This window comes from Aplidium turbinatum, chromosome 1 (genome assembly GCF_918807975.1).
Source record: "Aplidium turbinatum chromosome 1, kaAplTurb1.1, whole genome shotgun sequence".
Lineage (NCBI taxonomy): Eukaryota > Metazoa > Chordata > Ascidiacea > Aplousobranchia > Polyclinidae > Aplidium > Aplidium turbinatum.
The window spans coordinates 57,165,511-57,171,549 of record NC_137472.1 but is presented as its reverse complement, the minus strand read 5'-3'; positions in this window follow the sequence as shown (position 1 = coordinate 57,171,549).

Below are 6,039 nucleotides of genomic sequence, written 5' to 3'. Positions count from 1 at the left end.
ACTTGATCAATAAATTACACAAGTCTCCGAACCTGGCTCATATAATTTGCTCACAATCATTACCACATGTACTTTTGTATATACTTCAAATATGCAATAATCGAGTTATTTGCTAGTTATTTCGAAAACGATTAACAAACGCACATAGGGAAATTTGAAGACGACCACAAAGGGTTTGAAATAAAAGGACAATGTAAACAAAGTTAGAAGAAGCTGGGAATAGGCTAGTCGCAAGCTAAATTTATTTTAGAAACTGAAGAGAAAATTAAAGAAAAGTTTTTCCGGGGACGAAATGCTCCTATAAACCAGCTTCATCTGCTCAACTATACAAACAAAATTTATTTTAAACGTAGGCTACACAAAACGTGGTTTTAGCACATTGAAAGTTGCAAAGAATTGCTTAATGCTTACGTTCCACCCTGACTCAAAACCGATTGAACAGCCGAAGGCCTACGTGTTGTGCATCTAATCAGAACGTGACGTTGCATTTGATGCTGTGATCCGTAACTTTGTGTTAGTGAAGATTTGGAGTGAATTTAATGTTTTGAACTGTTTTCATTGCCTGTAGCTTATTGTGTGCTCGCAATGTTTTTCTCCATCTATATTAAAATTACCAGCTAGGCTACAACAATTTCAATTCGCACCATGATTAGAACTAATACTGGCTTGGCACGCAGACTTGTCAAGAGGAGGAGACGTTATCACAAACCAAGCCGCGGCTCTTCCAGAATTCTACACCACAAAACTTAGACAAGAATAGATAACAGCTAACAGGATCATCAGCAAACACACCCGCACTGCTCAAACACTACATAGACGGGGCACATTCAGAAGCCCAGGATGCTCACATTACGAATCCAGCATTCAGGGCGTAGATCACCTGGTCAAGGATTGCCCAATGCCCATCTATCAACCTCAGTGGCGGATATGGAGCAGTAGCCTACGCGCACGTGACGATATTTTTAAACAATGGTTGAAGCGTCAAAGGCACCGCATTTGAGATGTGCAAACCATCCGTCTCCACTGCAAGTTTTTCGAGACAAAATAGTGAGCAACAATGAAAATTTTGCTGCAAGTGTAGTCGAGGGATTTTAGTTGATTTCCATATTGAAAGAAGTTTTTTTCGTAGCGATACACTGTTAAAATCTAAACTTCAATGAAATTTAATTTCACGCTGAGTTCAGCTTAGTAGGCCAAGTTCAGCTTAAGAGATATGATGCAACGCATGATACGAATTCGTTGCTTGTATTTTTGCTGGAAATTGTTTTTTAGGGCCCATTTTTCGTATTGTTTCCCGACCAGTTGTGATTTCTCTCCGAGGCCCTGCCTGGCAGAACACGGGACCTTGTTGCTGTCAATTGCAGCCTGCCTAGACGTCTGTGATCTCATACATACAAAGTTGAGTAAATATTGGGCTCCGTTGGTTAGAAGAGCGTAGTATAAGCTTACAAAGGTTAATTATTAACACAAAAGCTATTAAAATGTCAAAAGAAATTCAAAAGAAAGCTGCTGTTCTTAAAGCTGAAATAAGTCACGTTAAATGACGTTGTTTTGACGTAAGAGTTTTTGGCTATCTAATGTTTCCGATTCCACCTTTGATTCCCTCACAGGACCTAAGTACACAGGTGGTCCTTTCTTTTTGCTGTCTATTATGGTTTGGTTGTTCTATGCCTTGTGCAAGTCCATTTTAATAACTATAATGCTGATGATTTATCAAAACGAAACTTTACTTCTTAATGAACAAAACTTCTTTTCGTTTTGGAACACTTTGAAAACTCAATATCATTGTGTTTGTGTAGATATCAAACAGCTGTGATTGATTTTGTCGCAATGTGTCCTCAGTACAACTTTAGCCATGGGCGTTGACAGGAGGGTCTAGGTGGTACTTTTGGACCCGGGCCCGGAATATTTAGGGGACTCGGATTTAAAAGATTCCCAGCGACTTCAAACATTATCAAGATACTAATATAATCAGATTTAAAGGAATTACCATCAGAGGTTAAAACAGCCACTTTAGCCGTCAGATGGTAAAGTACCGGGCCCCCTTCCGGGTATAGTGATTTCTCTAACCACAATTTTTTTCTTGAAAACACGAAATATTTTTTTTTACTAACTCTTTAACTCTGAATATATATATTTTTTGGTGGTAATCACTTCTAGCTACTTGTGTCTACTTTACAAACAATTAATTTCAGCCAAAAACTCCAACAAGTTTAAACATACCGACGAGGATCTTGATTGAGAGCAAGGATTTCGCGATTTACGGAGAAATCCCTAATGCGTAATTGCGCAGTTGGGAAAATTCGTGGATACAAAAAAATCGTTGAGAATATAAGCTATATATAAATGATATTCTTCTTAATTTTCTATTTTGAACGGCATGTGTCATCCTCATTTTGACAACACATCAATAAAGGTTTGTATACAGCCTTTATATTCATAACATTGTCGCTGAAAGGGGCCCGAAAATAAATGGGTACCGGGCCCGAGAAATCCTGTCAACGGCCCTGACTTAGCAGGGTACTCAAAGTTTCTTGCAAGTACCTTGTACAGCTTTGAACTTTTCAACAGCCCCAAAGTTCATTTTAAGTTTATAAGTTCCCCCACCCCGGGTTAGCGCAATCGATTGAGCTCACGATTTTGTACTGTATATGAAAAAACTGCTAAATTAAAAAAAGTTTACCACTCGGGGTATGCGAAGCAACCAACTTTAAGAACATCTCTTTATTTGTCGGCAACTAGTTGGTGGAATAACTCGTAAGCAACAAGTGGAAACTTCACTCTGTCAACCTCGGTGACCGGTCTGTGTCAATGGTTAAAAGCTTCTACAAGTATGCGGTACTGAAAAATTGAGCTTCCTGAAAGACTCTCTCAATCCAAAGAGAAAGATTTCCACGATCAATCAAACAATAATTCGATTAACTAATATCTGAAAACCAGTGTCATGCTCATGCATTTTTCTGCGTTTTTGCTTTAACCCTTTCCTTCCCGAATTATTATTTTGGGCGGGAAAATTGTTCTAAAGCTCTTATGGGGTAGTAATGACTTCAAAAAAAAATGAAAAGTTTTTTTTTTGTTTGTTTATTTTATTAGCAAATTAAATTTATCAACTTTAACTTTCCTTGGTAGCAACATTTACCTTTCTTTGCAATGAAACTGATTAATTTAATCAAAAAAACAAAGCCCAAAATGTAGATGCTAAACTTATGTTCTACAAACAAACGTTTCGAAAACTATCCTAAAAATTGCTCAAGTGACTCCTATACATAAAAATGGATCTAAAAAAAGCTGCAGCAACTACCGACCAATATCAATCCTGTCACCTTTTACAAAAGTATTTGAAAAATGCCTGTTTGACCAAATGCACAAATATCTAGCAAAAAAAGACCTTATTACACCTCACCAATTTGGTTTTAGGCCAGAGTATTCCACTTCACTTGCTGTTTCAAACATTTGTGATGACATTTTAGCAAATCTTGATAACAAAAAAACCACCTGTTCGGTATTTCTTGATCTTGCTAAGGCTTTTGATACAGTCGACCATACTATTCTCATTAAAAAAATAGAAAAATATGGATTTCGAGGCCATTCCCGACAGTTGTTAAAAAGTTACATCAGCAACCGTCAACAATACACAGTTGTTAATGGTGTTCCGTCCACTTCTAGAAAAGTTACCTGTGGAGTTCCCCAGGGTTCAACATTAGGACCTCTCCTCTTTTTGTTGTATGTAAATGATCTGCCAAATTCAACAAAAATGACTGTTAAATTATTTGCTGACGACACAAATCTAATGATGGCAGACAAATGTGAGAATGACTTACAACAAAATGTGAACACAGAACTCGAAAAGGTTCTCACTTGGATGAAACTTAACAGGTTATCAATAAATTTTACAAAAACAGAATACATGCTTATTACAAACAAAAAACAAATAAGAAATGTTAACATTAAGATTGGGAGTAAACCAATTCAGCAAAAAGATCAAATCAAGTACCTTGGTGTCTATATTGATAATAAGTTAACGTGGAAACACCACATAGAACAAGTCTGTGGGAAAGTTGCAAAGGGTTCTTGGGCACTATTAAAACTGAGAGATTATGTGAATTCAGACACATTGACAACCGTTTATTATACTTTAATTTACTCCCACCTTCAATATTGCATTACTAGCTGGGGTAAAGCTTGCAACAAAGTTCTAGACCCTCTCAGAAAAATGCAAAAAAGAATAATAAGAATAATCACAAAAAGCGATTATAGAGCCCATACCAGTCCATTATTTTTTAAAATGAATATCTTAAAGCTGGAAGACATATGTACACTGGAAGTAAAAAAACACATGTTCAGAGTCTGCATGAACTTGTACCCTTCTGCCTACTGTGCATTGTTCACAAGTTCTTCACTCATCCACAACCATAACACTAGATATCAAGCAAACAATAATTATTTTGTTAAACGCACTAATACAGAATTTGGCAAAAAATCCATACAAGTATTTGGACCAGTGGTGTGGTCAGAGGTTCCAAGCAATCTCAAAAAGTTATCTTTTTATGATTTCAAAAAACATAGCAAAGCATCAGCTTTGCAAAGTTATGATACTTGATAAGTGGGTCTTCATTTGGCCTAAGCTCTTACATTCAACAATGTCTATTGTCATGGTGTCCAGTGTCCACTGATTTTCATGATTACTATTTGTTGGAAAATCTCGCACACAATTTTATGAAGCTGACAATTAATTGTAAGCTACTAGTCGAAGTATTAGTCTTGTTTGTGTTTTCTTTTTTGATTGTAACTAATTTGGTTAAATTGTTGATTAGTTTCATAACTCAAATTATTCTTTCCAGGGTGGCAACTGACTAGTTGACCGTATGGTCGTTTCGTTGTCTCCCTATCAATAACAAAACCTCAACATTGTATGTATTATTGTTTTATGTCACTTTTGTGTTTTGTTTTTTGATAAATAAACGATTGATTGATTGATTGATTGATTGATATCTTGACTTCATCTTCAGTAAGATAACTGCGCTCACATTTATAGCACTGAAGATGAAGACAGTATAGTTTTCGAAACGTTTGCTGAACATGAGTTTAGCATCTACATTTAAGGCTCTTTATTTTTGATTAGAAAATGATCAATTCTGTGGATTTCTTATGCATATAAAATTTAACCAAAAGTAAGTAATAGACATGAATGTTAAACTGATCAAACGGCGTTCTTACATTGTAGCTAGTTTTGTGCTTTAATCTATCAGTGTAAAAATCAAACCAAAATCGCAACCAATCTAAAAAAAATGTTTAACTAACCTAGCTTGAAAAAATAAATTAGAAATACAACCTGCTTTTCTAATTTTTCTCAACATCTTGTCTTGATGAAAACCTGCGAAAAGAACGTATCGAAACTTGCTGGTTCCTCATTTCAAACTCGTAAATTTCTTGACCCTTCAACTTTCGAGTAAATATACCCGGTTGAGCGTAACGGGGAAAACCAGAAACTAACAACGGTGAGAAACGATGGCCCCGCTTAAGAAACTTTCAATGGTACCATATCTTCAAGAAAAAAAGATATGCCAAGCGAAGCTTGTCACACTCGAGCAAACCAGGCTCAGGTTCAGCGCAGGGTGAATAGGAAAACGCCCTTCTCAGGGCGCGGCAGCTCCTCTGTCGAAAAGTTCCGACGACCCACCGTACTGCAGCTGAACACCGAGGGCATTACGACCAGCAAGCTCAGCATCATCGAGTATCTGGCCACAAAACATCAGGCCCTTGTTATTCTCCTCCAGGAGACCCACTGCACATCTGTGGATAAGTTGGTATTACCTGACTTTACACTCGCCACTGCACATCTGTGGATAAGTTGGTATTACCTGACTTCACACTCGCAGGCACAACCATCAGCAGGAAACACGGCCTCGCCACGTTTGTCCATGAGCAACTGAGCTGGACGCCAATAGACCAGTCCAGTGCCCAATCGGAGGTAGAGTGGCTATGCATAGACATATCAGGTTATCACATCATCAATGTCTATAAGCCAACACCCTCACG